Genomic DNA, 17,794 nt, shown 5'->3' on the forward strand with positions numbered 1-17,794 from the left:
GCGGGTGGGCCAGCCTGGCAGGGCAATGGTGCGGCCAGCCTCTGGCTTGCGGGGAGGAGCTCCAGGTCACCCCTAGGGCGCCACCGTCAACAGATCTCAGAGCAGACCCAGGTCACTCCTGGGGGGGCCTTCAACAGATCTTGGGAGCAGACCCAGGTTGTAACACCAAGTTTCCGTTGTACATGCGTGCCCTCCACTTGCGGCCCCTCCACTTGTGGCCCTGGGCCTGGGTTTGCTACCATTGACCAGTGGCCTCACACGTGGTGCTTCGAGGCCTTCAAAAGGTTGTTGTCAGCCTCTGCCCTATTTCAGATGCTGGGGCGTCTATTGCTGAAATGCTTCGCTAAAGCCCCCAAACCACTGTTTTGGGTGACAAGTACAAAATCGCCCATCATGGGGTGACTGGGGGCCATCAGGCCCAGAGGGACGAGGGCTTCCCTGAGAGAGTGGAGGAGCCTGGGCACAGGTGTTCTCGCTCTTCACGAGGAGCTCGTCCCTTCCCCTGGGCTACACCCGTGCGTGCCTCACAGCAAAGCCTGTGGCCCAAACCCCGTGGCCCAAACCCCTCCGCACAGGGAAGCTTCGCAGGCTGAAGTCCATGGGGCTGCAAGTCGGACACAGCTGAGTGACTGGGCGACCAAGCAAAGGCAAACGCCTCCGCCCATCTGCATCAAGTCCACGAGCGTCTCCCTGACCTTGGAGGAGGCCCGAGAGTGCTTCCCCACCCAGGGAGGAGGGGCGGGCGCTGACACCACTGGGCCCGGGCTGCCATGGGGCTCACAGACTGCCACGAGACTCGGAAGAGAAGGTTTCGGGGAGTCAGGTGGGCCCAGGACCGCCAGCGGTGTTGCGGGGTCCCCAGTTTCTCAGCTGGAGGCCCCAGGGGGCTCTTGTTGAGGCGTGAATCCTGTCCTCGGAACCCCCGCCGCAGACAGCGCTGCTTTGCCTGAGGTCCTCTGGCTGCCAGCGCCAGCAGTGCCAAGGCAGCGCCGCCCACCCCTCAGATGCCTTCCCCGCCTCGCTCTTCCCAGCGTTTCCCATGACTCAGCCACGCGTTCACCGCCCTTCTCCCCCACCTCCCCGGGTGCTCCACTGACGCCCGGGAGAACGGGGCCTGGCCACGAGCAGCCTCCAGGACCAGCTCTCCCCCACTTGACAGAGGTGATGGGGAGTGGCCGGCCCGGGCCCCGTACCCCCGACCCGCTGCCCTGCCCTGCTCCCAGGCGTGGTGGTTCCGGACACCACTGTTCTGTCTTCAGACAGACGGAGGGGCTGTGGCTCAATTTTTACCTTCTTCCCCAGTTCCTTCCTTCTCTGGGGAAATGCAGAAAGAAAGTGTCCACTTTTGCCTCTGATCGGGAACGGGGGAAAGGGGAGGCCTCAGACTCTACTTGATCTGAGACACCTATTTAGTATTCTGTGAGGAACTCTTTTTGATTCTAGAAGGTGAGTCGCCACAGAACCCTCTGGGTTGGTGGAGACCCTGAGACAAGGGGTTTTCCTCTAAAATTAGCATGCCCCCCTCAGGGAGCACTAGCTTGAGGGGCAGGGATTGTGCCAGCGTCCTGCGTGACCCTCTCGGGGTGCCCCACGTCCCCGCAAGCACCCAGGGAAGGTGCCCGGTTCATACTAAGTCACCCGCCCGGCCACCCCTGGCCGGATGACAGCTGAGGCCTCCTGGGCGTCTGCTGGGGCCCAGCCGAGCAGCACGTAACACCAGGTGACCATCTGGCCTGAACCGGCCCTGCTCAGGGGTTGGCGGGGCACTGGGGCGGTGCTGGGCCTGACGACCCACCTGCTCGTCCAGTCCCGGCCTCCGGGGTGGGGCCCTGAGGTCCCTGGGTTGGCCTTGGCTTGGGTGGGGCCTCCGGAGGGAGGGGCTGGGCCTCTGCATTTCTGAAGGCCGATGTCACCCCTCTCGGCCGAGCGACATCTTTGAGCTACGGACAGATGGCTAAGCTCCAAGCTCCCCGGGCCTCAGTTTCCTCCTCAGGGCCCTTCTCCAGGCATCTCCCAACTCTGCCTCTGGCACCAGGAGGTGGATCCCTCTCCCTTCAAACTTGCCCAGGAAAAAAAAGCCAGGATGTGGGAGCCAGGAGGGGACAACGCCTCAGAGTCACACGAGATCAGGGACAGCGCGGACTGGGGGCAGTGGGTGCCCCCACTTCCGCTCTCTGGGGAGTGTCTCCGGGGGGCTGGCCCTCCTAGGGAGAAGCTCTTTGGGAGGAACGCAGGAGGGGAGGGCACAGCCCGGCCTGCAGAAGGAGGTGCCCACTGGAGGGGAGGGTGCTCGGGCGAGCCTGCCAGGGCCTGTGTGTGTGGGGCCCTCTCGGTGGGTGTGCCACCCACCCCTCCACTGGTAAATAAAGCAGCCTGTGAATCTTTCATGGGCTCGTGCTTAAAAATAGATGAGACGAGGCCTCTGGGCCCGATTCCCGGGTCTCTGCCGTGCTGGGCGGTGCTGGGCCCACAGGCTCCCCAGGGAGGGGGTGAGGATGGTACCACAGGCTGGGGCTCCACCGGGGTGCTGGCCAGGGCCCAGGGGGCCAGGCACGTGTGGCCCGTGCCCAGGGGCCCGCAGGGAGCCTCCACCTGGCTGTGGTGTCCAAGCTCCTGCGTCACAAGCCTGAGGGGTGGGGGGCTGGGAGGGTGAGCAGCAGCCTCCTCCCAGAGGGACTCTGGGCTGGGGAACAGGGTCCAAGGAGCTGTCCGGGGGCAGTGACCAGGGAGTCCAGGAGATGCCGCTGAACAGAGGAGGGGAAGCCCCCCGGGGGGAGGCCCTTTCTGCAGCGGCCTCTCCCATCGCTGGAGAGCCGAGAGCCGCGACCCCCTCCCTGCCCCTGGCCAGCTCTCCACGAAGGTGGCAGCCCCCACGCTTGGCCTCTCACGGCCACGACACTCACGTCCGAGTTCCAGGCTCGGGTGGGAGTGGGGACCTTGGCACAAGAGGGACTGAAGGCAGAAAGCCTCAAGGAGGGGCTGCCCCAGGGGTCGAGGCGGCCTCCCTGCTCCCTGACATCAGCTGGCACCCAGGTCTCTGCTGGATACACACCGGAGATGCCCCACCCCGTCCTCCATGGGACAGATGGGGGCCCAGAAGGGCAGGAGGGCACCTGGGGGCCCCTGGCCAGCAAGATGGAGCAGGAGACGGGTCCTGGAGCCCAGGGTCAGCCCCCAGGCATAACAGCAGACCAGCCACACCTCTGGGCCTTGCTGTGCTCAGCCGGGCGTGGGGCCCAGTGCAGGTCTGGGGCACTGGCCATGAAGGGATGGCGTGAGGTGCCAGGCTCGTCCTCGGATAGCCGACCTCAGCCACCTCACCCCTGACCCAGCTGGCGTCCAGGCTCTGTCAGCTGCCCCAGAGCTGCCCAGGCCAGCTCGGGGGACTGGACAGGGCTGGAGGCCCAGCGGGCTTCCCACTGCCTGACGCCACTCCATCCCGGCCTCGGCCACTGACCAGGGGGCTGCCTCTCGGCCGCGGGGCCTTGGCGGTGCCTGGCGCCTCTTGTCCCACCTCGCCGTAGGGGAAGGAGGCGGTCACAAGCCCCTAGAGAAGCCCTCCCTGGGGCTGGGGAGAGAGGGAGGGACTAGGCCTCCTCCACCCTCCCCTGCGTGTGTTGGACTGAAATCCTAAATTAGTCTGCTCCCCTGACTCCTAGCCACCCTGACCTGACCTGAGCCAGGCCAAGCAGTCCCTTCTGCCTCATTTCCTCTCCGACCCAGAGCCGCACTGCGTGACCCAGGGCTGCCTGCACCAGGGCCTGCAGGGAAGCCCCCACCCTCCCCCAGCCAGGCCAGGCCCAGCCTGGGCCGTGGGTGCTGTGCTGACCATGTACTGGGGTCCTGCCAGGCCCTGGGGCCCCAAGGGCAGGGCGGAGGCTGGCGCTTCCTGCTGCCACCCCCTACCTCCTCTCATCCAACCCCTGAGACCTCTCCTGGCAGCTCCCTGCTCTGTGGCCAGGGCCTGCACAATTCACTGGTGAATGAATGCATGAAGGACTCCTCCCTTGAGTCCAGAGAGGAGCACGCCTGCTACTTGGCGCCCGCCAGCTCACGGACTGCCGGGGGACAGCAAGGGCCTGACCTGCTGAGCCTGGGCCACCACCTGCAGAAAGGGACTGACAACTAGGTTATTAGAGAAGAGTCACTGGCAGAAACCACTGGCTTGCTTCTGCACCAGGGATGGCCTCCAGATAATTGGGCTCAAGAGGGCGCTCTCACTGAAAGGAGCTACACCAGGCCCCAGGTAGCAATCCCATTCTGTCTGTCCAGCCTGCTTTGCATTCCCCTGTGGAGACCCCGTCCCAGGGAGCGGGGTTTCTGAGCTCCTGCCTTCTCCCTGCTGCGAACTCACGTGCAAGCAGTTGAGCCAGCCATGGAGGGTTGGCCACGTAGCACTGGGGCAGAGCAGACCAGGGGGTATGTGCGTCTCTCCACTCATTCGTCGATGTTCTGTCCGACTCTTTGCCACCCCACAGACTGCAGTACACCAGGCCTCCCTGTCCTTCACTGTCTCCCGGAGTCTGCTCAAATTCATGTCCATCGAGTCAGTGATGCCAGCCAACCATCTCATCCTCTGTTGCCCTCTTCTCCTGCCCTCAACCTTTCTCAGCATCAGGGTCTTTTCCATTGAGTCAGTTCTTTGCATCAGGTGGCCAAAGTATTGGAGCTTCAGTTTCAGCATCAGTCCTTCCAGTGAATATTCAGGGTTGCTTTCCTTTAGGATTGACCGAGTTGACCTCCTTGCTGTCCAAAGGACTCTCAAGACTCTTCTCCAGCACCACAGTTCAAAAGCATCAGTTCTTCGGCCCTCGGCCTTCTTCACGGTCCAGCTCTCGCATCTGTCCGTGCGTGACAGTGAAACTCAAGGTGAATCCGTGACCTAAACGTAACCAGTGACGCTCCTGTGCTACCACAGGGGCCATGGTGGAAGCGGAAGCCCGGCAGGTGGGGATGAGGCAGACGCCCTGGCTGAAGAGGGAAGCAGAGACACAGCCCAGGACCACCTGGCCCAGTTACGCAGGCTGTGCACTGCACAAGTCTAGAGCATCCCAACAACTCGAACTATAGCAGCCGACCCTCCCAGAGTGAGCAGACCCAGTTCTCTGGCCTCTGACCCCCGCCTCCCCCTTCACCATTCACAATGTATTCAGTCACTCAGTCGTGTCTGATTCTTTGAGACCCCATGGACTGTAGCCCACCAGGCTCCTCTTGTCCGTGGGATTTCTAAGGCAAAAATACTGGAGTGGGTTGCCATGTCCTCCAGGGGATCTTCCCGACCCGGCGACCCAGCCTGTGTCTCCTGCAGATTCTTTACTGCTAGTGCCTGCTGGGATTTCAGAGACTCAGAGTCCTTGGGTCCTGCTACCTCTGGGTGGGAGGTTAGAGGCAAGTTTCTGGAGCTCACTCTAACACACCCAGGGGCCCCACCCTGCCTGGATGCCAGCCAGCACCAGTGCCAACACCCCCCTGAGTCACTGTGCAGTGTGGGTGTGGTTTCCCGGTGACCCAGCCAAACATCCGTCCCTGAGCTGATGAAGCCGGAGCCGGGGCTGCAGCCCCGCCTTCCCCGCCCTTGCCTGTGCTGCCCTGGGACCAGGCAAGTAAAATGATACAGGGCCCTGGGGAGATCTGATGCAGGTCAACAGGAGTAAGCACTTTTCCAGGACAAGTATGTCCCAGGAGAAGACTCTTGAGGGTCCCTTGGACTTCAAGGAGGTCAAACCGGTCCATCCCGAAGGAGATCAGTCCTGAATATTCATTAGAAGGACTGAGGCTGAGGCTGAGGCTCCAATCCTTCGGCCACCTGAAGCAGAGTCTACTCGTTTGAAAAGACTCTGATCCTGGGAAAGATTGAAGGCAGGAGGAGAAGGTGGCAACAGAGGATGAGATGGCTGGACGGCTTCACCGACACGATGGACATGAGTTTGAACAAGCTCCAGACGTGGTGATGGACAGGGAGGCCTGGCGTGCTGTGGTCCGTGGGGTCCCAAAGAGTGGGACACGATGGAGCGACTGAACGCCCCAGGTAATATTTAGAACAAACGTGTACTTAAAAATGTCATTCGTTGTTTATCTGGGATGCAAATCTCACCGGGTGTCCTGTATGTTATCCTCGGAGCAGGGGATAAAATCCATCCGGTACCCTAGCCCCACCCTGGTTCTCAGCCACACTTGCCAACCGGCTCTGCCAACGGCTGGGCAGCACTGCCCCCTAGTGGACGCAGCCCTGGCCGCAGGGTGGAGGACCATGGAGGGGCTCAGGGTGACCGGGCCTCTCTGCTCCCCAGGGGGGCACACCCAACCCCCTGCCCCCCGAGAGTTGACCCTCTCCGGGTTGTCTGCCCCAGTGAAGGGTACAGTGGTTGGCCTGGGACAGCCAGCAGGCTGGGGTCTTGGTGCTCATCCTATGGCCAAAATGGTGTTGGGGGGGTTGTACAGGGTTTGGGGGCTTCCCTTCCTCCCACCCCCTGCCCACTCTCAGTTCTGTCCCCTTCCTCTGAACTCCCCACCCACCCACCTCTCCACCCACAAGCTGGGAGCAGCAGCCCCAGACACTCACCCCAACATCGGAGGCTGGGGCGACAGAGCGCCTGCCAGCCGCCAAGGCCGTGGGCTCCAAGCTCTCCCTCTCCCTCCCTCCCCTCTGTTCTCTTTCCCTGCTTCAGCCTGTCTCCGCCTCCCTCCCTTCCTCTATAAAAACAATGAACATTATATTCTGACCGTATTGGTATAAAAAAAGTAAAAGGGAACCCTAAAAGTTCATTATTTTCCCTTCCAATTTCTTTCTGATTTGGAGAGGGGAAAAAAATTGAAAACACTCCCGTGGGCCCCTAGAAGCCTGTGGACCCCAGGTCCTGGGCTCTGGGCCTGGCAGACGGTGAGCCCTGCTCCCTGCTCGGGACCCAAGGCGGGGGGCGGGGGTATCCTGTGGGGTCTTAGCAGCCACGAGCGGTGTGTGTGACCCCAGAGGTCCGGCGGGCCATCCCAGCAGGCAGGGAGTCCTGACAGGGGTGCGATCCCCCGCGTCTGGTCACTGGGTTCTGTAAGACCAGCTGTGCCTCCAGCTGGACCCAGCAGTGCAGCTGGACGTCCCTGGCACCAGGAGAGGGCGGGGCTGCAGCCCTGGGGACCGAGGACTCCCGGGCAGGTCTGGTCACCTCGGCCTGGCTCTGAGCCCCCAGGGAGGGGGAGCCCTCCACCACGACCTTCCTCAGCCCCGGAAATCCCTCTAAGACCAGCGTCCTGGGGAGGCCGCCCCCCGATCTGTTGGACTGACGGCACTGCTGTCTGGCATCCCCGCCGAGGATGGCTGTGGCCACTGTGGAGGGCCGGCTGGCTCGCTCCTGGCGCTGCTGGTCTCTCAGCACACAGGCTGCCCGGGGTCAGCGGGGCACTGTCGCCCCGGGCGAGAGGGGTGCATGCAGCGTCTCCTCTGGTCAGGGCCTCCTGAGGGCCCGCGTGGAGTCTCGCCTGCACTTCGCGCTGCCCAGCCGGTGCAGGCTGACCCTGGGCCCCAGGGGCCCTCAGGAGCGCTCTGCCTCTGCCCTGCAGCCCCCGCAGCACTGCTGGTGGACCTGTTTTCCCACCACCTCCTTAAGGCCCCGGGCAGGAGCACAGGCCGGCTCAGGGAAAAATGGTCGGGCCGGCCAGACGGAGCGTAAGGGGCCTGGCAGGCACCCAGCATCTGGCCAGGGGGACTGCAGCCCTGCCAGAACATAGTCCGCGTGCCACACCCTCTGGGGAGAGCCTGTCCTCAGAAGACAGAGCCCCCCAGGGCGGGTTTGTGGGTTCCCATCGGCTTGTGGCTGCCCCCCACCCCCCCAGCCAGAGCTGCCTCTAGGCGAACCCTCCCCTTCCTGTGCCCTCCGGGCCGACCCTCGGAGACCGCGAGAAAGTTGGGGAAACGCCCCTCCGAGTTTATCCTGGAGGAACACCGCACAGCGAGGCCCAGACGCCCACACAGGGAGCCCGGCCCGGCCCTCTCTGCCCTCTGGGGACCGGAGCGAGCTGGCGGCCCTCGGCAGGGCTGCTTGCCGCTTCCTGCAGACCCTCCAGGTGCGTGGACAGTCCCTGTACATCTGCATGCGCCCCTGCACAGCTCCCCTTTCCTAGGACCACGACGCCTGTCCTTCCGTGCCTGGCATGGCGCTGCTGGGAATGTTCAAGCGTCAAGGATCTGAGAGACCCCAGAGCGGAACACGAGCCATTCTCATGACCTGTGTTGATAACAGTCCTAACCTTACCTCCTCCAGATCCTCACTGTCGAGCGGGTTGAAGCCCGGAAGCAGGGAGGGTGGAGAAGTGAACAAGGATAGAACAGGGAGGACTCGGGAGAGAAGGTGGCGCAAGACCACCTCCGCCTGGCTCATCCTTCGCTCGGAGGGTCTTAGATGTTCTTTGTAAAAGATACAGGTGGGGCTTCCTGGTGATCCAGCAGCGAAGACTCTGCCTTCCAATGCAGCGCATGTGGACCCGGTCAACCCCGGTGGGGAAGCTAAGATCTCACACCCTGTGTGACGTGGCCCAAAAAAAAGTGCAGGTAAAAGTCCACCGACTGATCAATGGACATTTCTATTCGTGAATGGAGTAATAATACGTGGACCATCCATACAATGGGGTACTAGTCGGCCATGAGAAGGAATGAATTTCTGACCACGTTACCACACACATGAACACCGGAAACTAAGGGAAAGAAGCAAGACAAAAAGGCAGGTCTAGTGTGCCTGCGCGCGCGCGTGCATAGTCAGTGCAGTCGTGTCTGACTCTCTGTGGCCCTGTGGACTGTAGCCCGCCAGGCTCCTCTGTCCATGGGGATTCTCCAGGCAAGAGTACTGGAGTGGGTTGCTGTGCCCTCCCCTGGGGATGTATACTGTGATTCCCCTCGTATAAAACATCCAGGAGAGGAGGGTTTTGAGAGAAATCAGATTGGTGGGTGACGGGGCCGGGGTGGGGGAAATCAGGAGTGACTCCAGTGGGGCCCTTGGGTTTCCTTTCGGGGGGATGGAAACGTTCTGGAATCAGATATAGGCTCGTTGATTGCCCAACACTGTGAACGTACTGAATGCCGCTCAGCTGTACAATTTAAAACAGTTAAATTTACAGCAATTGAATTTCACCTCAGTAAGAAAAGATACAGGTGGGTAAGAATGAATAAAAGTCACCTGTAACCTCAACATCCAACCGATGTTATCACTGTAGCATGGGTTTCCAGATTTTAGGGTTTTTTATTATTATTGCAGGTACCCCCATCAGTGTATATCTGCATGCCTCTGGGTAGTTCCCACAGCTGGGGCCACACTCCACCTACGCTTGGTCACTCGTTCTCTCAGGAGACCTGGAGTCCTCAGCTGTGTTCTCGGGGATCCACGAGCCCTAAGTGACGTTTTACTAAATGCTGTGTTTCCATTTGGATCATAGGTAAATGGACTTGTCTAAACATCTGCGGGCTTCCCAGCTGGTGCTAGTGGTAAAGAACCAGCCTGCGAATACAGGAGACATAAGAGGTGCAAGTTCGGTACCTGGGTCGGGAAGACCCCTGGAGGAGGGCACGGCAACCCACGCCAGTATTCTTGCCCGGAGGATCCCACGGACAGAGGAGCCTGGAGGGCTATCGCATCGTAAAGAGTCAGACACACACACATGGAAACATCAGTAAAGATAAGCTTCCTTCTGGCATTGGAAATACTTGTTCCCCCCCAAATCTTGGCTGTCTTGAGGGTGTGGATGCAGGCTACGACCTCCCTGAGGGGTCGGGCAGACCCCCAGGCCCTGGAGAATGTGTCTCTCGAGAAGCGTCCAGAGTTCAGGGCCTGGGGCTGCAGCGCTGTCTTAAGGTTTGCTCAGGACTGCTGCCTGAACAGCCCTTCATTTGTTTATGTGACCAGTCACCTCTCAGCGGGCATGTGGGATGTTCTGAACGCTCTCTTAACAAGGCTGGGTGAGTGACCAGCTAAGTCTTCACCCCCTTCCTGAATGATTAACTCAGGACAGGTTCCAGCAGGTGACATTTCTGGGTCAAAGTTTTTAACCATCTGCTTTCCATGGTAACTCAGCATGGAGCCCCCACCCATAGCTGGGGAAAAGACCTGCCATCCCCACTCCAGGGGGCCTCTGATGGTGACGGGGCAGGCCCTGGGCAGCACTAACTGTGAGAATGTGGGAGCCACCGTCCCGGGGGGTTAGCCCCTGCCTGTTTCCCTCCCCGCCTCCTGGGCAGCGGACTGTCCTCAGCTGACGCTCACCCCTCTCCATTCTTCTTCCCCCAAACACATCTGCTGGATTGCCATCTGTTGCAGGAAGGGGGACCCCTTCCAAGGCCCGAGAGTGAGCTCTTGTCTAACACTGGGAAATGAATTGTCCGAGGAGACACACACGCTCACAGAGCAAGAGACGTTATTGGGAACAGGCGCCCAGGCAGAGAGCAAGAGGGTGGGGGACCCTGGGGACTGCTCTGACACGCGGCTCGAAGGCTCGGGTTTTTTATGATGGGATTAGTTTCCGGCCAGTCTTTCTGATTCAGAGTCCTTCCTAGCGGTGCATGCATTATTCGGCCCAGGTGGATTCCAGCGAGAAGGATTCTGGGAGGTGGTGGGACCCGCGGCCTCTCCTTTTGACCTTTCCTGACCTCTTCTGGCCGGTGGTGGCTAGTTAGTTTAGGGTTCCTAACCAGGACCTCCTGTCGTGAAATAACTCACGCAGATAGTTACTATGCTGCCCGGCCTGGCCCCATCACGGCAGCATGTGGCTTTGAGAGGGTGCTCATCTTCACGATCCAGGCTGGCTGGCTGGCTGTCTATACAGCGTGGAGGAACAGTCCCTATCTTAGGGCTCCTGTGAGCTGGGAAACACACCACATTGGTTGGGGTCATACTAAGGAAACTTCTGCACTGGATCTAACCTCAGCGTCTCCTGCTGTGGTTTAATCCCTTCATAGCCTCCCTGTGAAGACCTGACTTGTCCTCAGGGATGAGAGATGCAGGCTCCCAGGGTGCCCCCGGACCTCATTCCCGGCACAGGGGGAATGCTGCTGGGTGATTTCCAGGGACTGCTGCCCCGACCTGGCAGGCGGATCGCAGGCTGCCACGCTGTGAGCATGCTCAAGCAGCCCCAAGGAGAGGTCGGCCTGGCCGAGAACTGACCTCCAGCCAGCACCACCCAGCCAGCACATGGGTCCTCCACCCCCGCTGAAGCCTTCAAAGGACCGAGAGCCTAGCTTTGCAGAGATCCTGGACCAGAAACGAGCACATGGCTGAGTGGCTCCAGATTCCTGACCCACCAAAGTGTTCACTGCTCTGAGCTGCTGGGCGTGGGGTGCTTTGTTACGTGGCAGCAGATCACGGATACAAGATGCTTTTGCAACTAGATGCATGGAAAAGAATTATAAAAATGTTTTTTTAAAAAGAATTCATAGAGAGAATATCCTGGGAAGAAGAGCAAGAAGCCGTCCAAAAGGCATTCTGAAAAGAATCCCTCAGGGATGTCCCTGGTGGCCCAGTGGCTAAGCCTCTGAGCTCATGATGCAGGGGGCCTGGGTTCAATCCCTGGTTGGGAAATTAGATCCCATGTGCCACAACTGAAGATTCTGCATGCCACATCCAAGAGTTGGTGCAGCCAAACATAAATAAAAATAAATAAATACTTTTAAAAGAGTATGATATGCAATTAATAAACCACAAAGGAGAAAGGACCAATGAACATTTAAAAAAAAAAAAAAAAAGCCTCCCTCAGCATCTGGAAAATACGATCCCTCCAAACTACAGGGCGGGAGAAGGTGCCCTGGACCGTCCCCGCCAGCTGCACCTCTCCAGGGCCCCGGCTGCAAGCCACATTCCAGGTACAGAACTTTCTCTTTCTTGAAAGCACCCCCTGTAACAAATTACCACAAAGGGTGACTTGAAAATAACAGAAGTTTAGTCTGCACGTTCTGCAGTCCAGAAGTCCAAAACCCTGGTGTGGAGGGCCACTCCCCACAGGCTCTGGGGCAGGGTCCTCCCCGCTCCCGGCTCCCTTGGCGCGGGCAGCAGGGGCCCTCTCTGCCCCGTCTCGTCCCCCATTTCCATTTGTCCTCTCTGCAAGTCTCCCATGAGGACAGTCACTGGACTCGTCCTCCCCTCCACCCCGAGAAAACCCAGGCTGGTCTCCTCTTCTCAAGATCTTAATCACATTGCAAGGATCCTTCTTCTGAATAAGGTTCCATTTACAGGGTCCAAGGGTGAGAATGTGAACATATCTCTTTGGGGGCCACTATTCGGCTCACTGCAGGCAGTGCACTAGACACCCAAAGGACCCTCCCCCTGCCCCACCCCCCCAAAAAAATTGGGTCCTGGGACTCAGGAAGCAGAAGTCTCCAAGACCTCCAAGACGCCTGCCGCTGTGCCCTGAGCCGTGTGCCTCCAGCTCTGTGGGGTCCCTGCCTACACAGGCACAGTCCCTCCCAGCAGCCTAGAGTGAGATCCACAGGATTCCCATAGGTTTAGTTCAGTTCAGTCGCTCAGTCGTATCCGACTCTTTGCGACCGCATGGACTGCAGCACGCCAGGCCTGCAGTCTCCAACTCCCGGAGTTACTCAAACTCATGCCCATTGAGTCGGTGATGCCATCCAACCATCTCATCCTCTGTCGTCCCCTTCTCCTCCTGCCTTCAATCTTTCCCAGCATCAGGGTCTTTTCAAATGAGTCAGCTCTTCGCATCAGGTGGCCAAAGTATCAGGCTCTTTAGTTCCTCTTCACTTTCTGCCATAGGGGTGGTGTCATCTGCATATCTGAGGTTATTGATATTTCTCCCGGCAATCTTGATTTCAGCTTGTGCTTCATCCAGCCCAGCGTTAAGGTCAAGCAAACATGAAATCAAGATGAGATGACAAGCATGTGGCGGAGATGCAGTGAGTGAGAGAAGAGAGCAGCACACATCGAATCGAGGCCCCCAGGACCGAGCCCAAGATACCTGGCTCAGCAGGACAGTGAAGCGTAAGTGCAGAGAGAGGACGAGGGGCTCGCAGCCCCACTGCAGCTTCGTCTGAACAGGGCAACACTCACCCTGCAAAAGCAGGCTCCACGTCCGCCCACAGCCCGCTGCCTCTGGGCCTCCGCAGGTTCCGCTCCTCTGCCTGGAGTCTGTCCTCTCCCTCCCCCTGTCTCTTCCCCATCCATTGGGTCAGACATCACCTTCCCCAGGTGAAAGCATCCACACCTCTCAGAATATCCGCCTGGAGAGAAATGCTGACCTCGGTCCTAGTCATCAGGACCTGGGGCGGTGGGATGATCTATGTCCAGAAGGACCCAAGCCTGCATTTCTCTGTTTTCCCCATGACAAACTTGTGCCCAAGACTGAGGGGTTCCAGAAAAACACGGAGGTTAGTGGAATATGCGGCGGCTACCCTGAAAAACATTTCCCAACATTCTTTGCAGTAAGAAAGGTTATGTGACTAAACTTTTGCCAATGGGATATGAGCAGAAAGTGAAAGTGAGAGTCGTTCAGTTGCCTCTGACTCTTTGTGACCCCATGGACTATACAGTCCACGGAATTCTCCAGGCCAGGATACTGGAGTGGGTAGCCTTTCCCTTCTCCAGGGGATCTTCCAGGAATTGAACCAGGGTCTCCTGCATTGCAGGCAGATTCTTTACCAGCTGAGCTACCAGGGAAGCCGAATATGAGCTGGAGAAACATGCTTTTCTAGATCCCATCTTTAAAGGCTTGGGCTTCCCTGGTGGCTAGATGGTAAAGGATCCACCTGCAATGTGAGAGACCTGGGTTCGATCCCTGGGTTGGGAAGATCCCCTGGAGAAGGGCATGGCAACCCACTCCAGTATTCTGGCCTGGAGAATCCCATGGACAGAGGAGCCTGGCGGGCTACAGTCCGTGGGGGCTGCAAAGAGTCAGACACACTGAGTGATTAAGCACATGCTCTTCATGTCCCTTTTGCTCTTCCTCCTTGCTGGAGTGTGGAGGTGATGCTTGGAGCCAGAGCAGCCGTTCTGGGCTACGAGACAGAAACCAGGTCTTGAGCAGGTCCTGAGAAGGCGGGGTCTCCGTATCAGCTCTCAGAAGCTTGGCTGAGTGCTGCATGAAACAGAAACGCACGCACACCTCTCTGACTGAGCCGCTCTATTTCTGGGCCTTGACAAGATGCGTTCTATTGTCACCGCCTCTGGCTGTTTGTAGTGATGTTGCTGTTTGGTCTGTGTGTTGGGGTGGATGGTGTACCCCCCAGGTTCATGCTCACCCAGAACTTCAGAGTGTGGCCTATTTGGAACTAGGGTCTCTGAAGGCTACGTGAGGACTCAAGGAGGAGCGGCCCAGGTGGCTCCTGGCTCTGAGTGGTGCTGTGTGTTCAGTTCGATTTGCCGCCTGATATGGTCCTTCTTGGGCTCCCCGGTGGCTCAGCGGTAAAGAATCTGCCTGCAGTGCAGGAGACCCGGGTTCAGTCCCTGGGTCGGGAAGATCCCCTGGAGGAGGGCATGGCGATCCGCTCCAGTGTTCTTGCCCAGAGAATCCCCATGAATAGAGGAGCCTGGCGGGCCACATTCCACAGGGTCACAAAGCACTGAAACGGCCTTCTCCAAAGTTTGCTTAGAGACTTCCACCCTACCTCTGTGCCCACTCCTAGCCCCTCCGGGCCCTCCTGCCTTAGGCAGCTCAGCACTGAATATGACTGTCCCCAAAGAGGGACCCCTGTCATGGGCACCATGGCAACGGCCAGAATGAAAGGCAGGGTGGGGCTCTATAGATTCTCTGGGGATAACCAGAATCTGACCCCAATCCTAAGCCTAAACATGCCCTCCTGAGCAGATGTCCCTCCCTTCTTCTAAGAGGACCCTATAGCCAGCCCGGATGGTCCACAAGGGGATCAAGGTGATGAAAACTTAATTCTGGTCCCACCATCTGGATGCTCCTAGGAGCCCATCCCCGTCTTCAATCCAAGTATCACTACATTTGGTTGAAGACATCGGGTATCTGAGGGTAGACCACAGTTGTGGGGCAGAGTGGGTCTCCATAAGTTTTGTAGAAGTGCCCCTGTTGGGAATTCCCTGGTGGTTCAGTGGTTAGGACTCAGCACTTTCACTGCTGAAGGCCTGGGTTCAATCCCTAAGCTGGGCAACTGAAATCCTGCAAGCTGCGTGAGGCAGCCAAAAAATAAATAAATAAAAATGCCCATGTCTCTTTTGCACTCTTGAGGGTCCCTTGGACGGAAAGGAGATCAAACCAGTCAATACGAAAGGAAATCAACCCTGAATAGTCATTGGAACAACTGAAACTGAAGCTCCAATACTTTGGCCACCTGATGCAAAGAACTGACTCACTGGAAAAGACCCTGATGCTGGGAAAGACTGAAGGCAGGAGGAGAAGGGCAGCAGAGGATGAGGTGGCTGGATAGAATCACCAACTTGATGGACATAAATTTGAGCAAACTCTGGGAAGACAGTGGAGGACAGAGGAGCCTGGCATGGGGTCGCTGAGTGGGACACGACTTAGCGACTAAACAGTGAACAGCTTTTGCACCAGACCTGTGTCAACGGGGTCCCTATTAGGAGACAAAAGCCACATGGCAATCTGAACAGGGAGAGTTTTGCTTCAAGAATTACTGACTGCAAAGGCAGATGGAAGTGAAGAACAGACAGAGGTAACCTGTAGGGAATTCCCTGGTGGTCCCCTGGTTAGCACTCCATGCTTTTACTGCCAAAGACCCAGATTCGATCCCTGGTTGGGGAACTAAGATCCTGCAAGCCACAAAGCACAGCCAAAAAGGAAAGAGAGCAAAGTATCATGCTGGGCTGAGCTGGAGGCCCCACGCCCAGGCTGAGATCTTGCCGGGAGGGCCCAGCTGTGACTCACGGGCCAGCAGAGAAGTCACTGGTGCTGGCGGAATCGCAGGAAGTCTGCCCTCTGGAGGTTGCTGGAAACCACGGTCCAGGACGGCTGCCTGCAGGGCGGTGGTTTCGCAGAGACAGTCCGCTACAAAACCATTGCAGGGCTCATCTTTTCAACAAAAGTGCTAGAACAATTGGGTATCCATGTGTAGAAACCCCCAAACCCCAAGCCAAAACACTGCCTTGATCCATGTACTAAGTCGCTTCAGTCGTGCCCAACTCTGTGCGACGTTATGGACGCCAGCGCACCAGGCTCCTCTGTCCGTGGAATCCTCCAGGCAAGAACACTGGAGGGGGTTGCTGTGCTCTCCTCCGCGGATCTTCCTGACCCGGGGATCGAACCCACACCTCCTGCATCGCCCACTTTGGCAAGCAGATTCTTTACCACTAGTTCCACTTGGGAAGCCGTGTACCAAAATGAGCTCAACTGAATCACTGACCCAAACGTGAAACCTAACACTATAAAACTCCTAGAAGAAAACAGAAGAAAATCTTTGTGACCCTGGGTTGAGTTAGGCAAAGACTTCTTAGATTTGACAGGCACAGACGAATAAAAGGGAAAAATGGACAAATTAAGAACGTGTAGATCCCGGGGATGGGGGAGCCTGGTGGGCTGCCGTCTACGGGGTCGCACAGAGTCGAACACGACTGAAGCGACTCAGCAGCGGTGGCAGCAGGACCTCCCTGGTGGCTCAGTGGATGCCAGTTCGCCTGTCAGTGCAGGGGACACTGGTCTCATCCCTGGTCCGGGAAGATTCCACATGCCGCAGGGCAAGTCAGACTGTGAGCCACGACTTCTGAGCCTGCATTCGAACCCTCCAGCCACAGCTACTGAGGCCCGTCCACCTAGAGCATGCTCTGCAGCAAGAGAAGCTGCTGTGATGAGAATCCTGTGCCCGGCAATGAAGAGTCGCCCCCACTCGCTGCAACTAGAGAAAAAACTCAACAAAGAAACAAACAATAACCAAAAAAAAAAAGAGTTGGGCAAAAAGTTTGCATAGATGCTTTGCCGAAGAATATATACAGGTTGCAACTTAGTATGTAAGAAATAGCCGACATCAATAGCCTTTGGGGAAATGCAAATAACGACAAAGAAGCTGCACTTACAGGCTCCCCATAGAATGGCTAGAATTTTAAAAGGGTGCCGGTGGGAAAGTGGAGCGACCAGAACTCCCACGTGCCACGTGCCTACGCCTACCACGGCATCCCCCAGCCTGTATCACCTCAGGGAACAGGAATGTCCTGCACACAGAACCTCAGTTCTGACTTGACGGCGGCTCTGCTCCTGATGTCCCAAGCCAGGATCAACTCCGGGGGCCTTCAAGAGGTGACTGACCTGCTAATCGAGTTGGTGCCTGGTGCCCACGCTGGCAAAGAGGGGTGCTGAGCATCCAGGCCTCTGCCCAGGGACAGAAGCCACACCTGGAGGCTGCGGCCGCTTTTTTCAGTTTTTGTGTCGTGCAGGGGACGAGCCAGAGGTCCCTGGGACTGGGCCCGGAGCGGGGGAGCCTGGAAGAGAGCGAGGCCCGAACTGCTCTGCAGCCTGCAAGTGGGGGTGCCCACGGGCTCTCTGCAAACACCGGCACAGCCGCACGGTGCAACAGTGCGTTTTACTCTCTTTAAAAAGCGGGAGAAAGAGGCCAATGCTGCCGCAGTATCCACTGCCCCTCCAGGCCCTGTGGTCGGCGCGGGACCCCACTAGGGGTCTCTCATGACTGTTCCGGGCCCCGGCGCCTCCCGCGCCCCGCGCGTCCGCCCCTGCCCCGGGGGACCTCCGCAGGGTGCCCGGCTCCATCACCCGCCTCTCCTCCACCGAGGGGCGCGTGACGGCCCCCGCCGTGCAGTCCCCTCCCGTGGCGGCCGCGCGGGCGACGGGGCCTTACACGCAGGGGCTTGTCCGCGCCGCCGGGGGCGGGCCGGGGGCG

This window comes from Oryx dammah, unplaced genomic scaffold (assembly GCF_014754425.2).
Source record: "Oryx dammah isolate SB20612 unplaced genomic scaffold, SCBI_Odam_1.1 HiC_scaffold_25, whole genome shotgun sequence".
NCBI lineage: Eukaryota > Metazoa > Chordata > Mammalia > Artiodactyla > Bovidae > Oryx > Oryx dammah.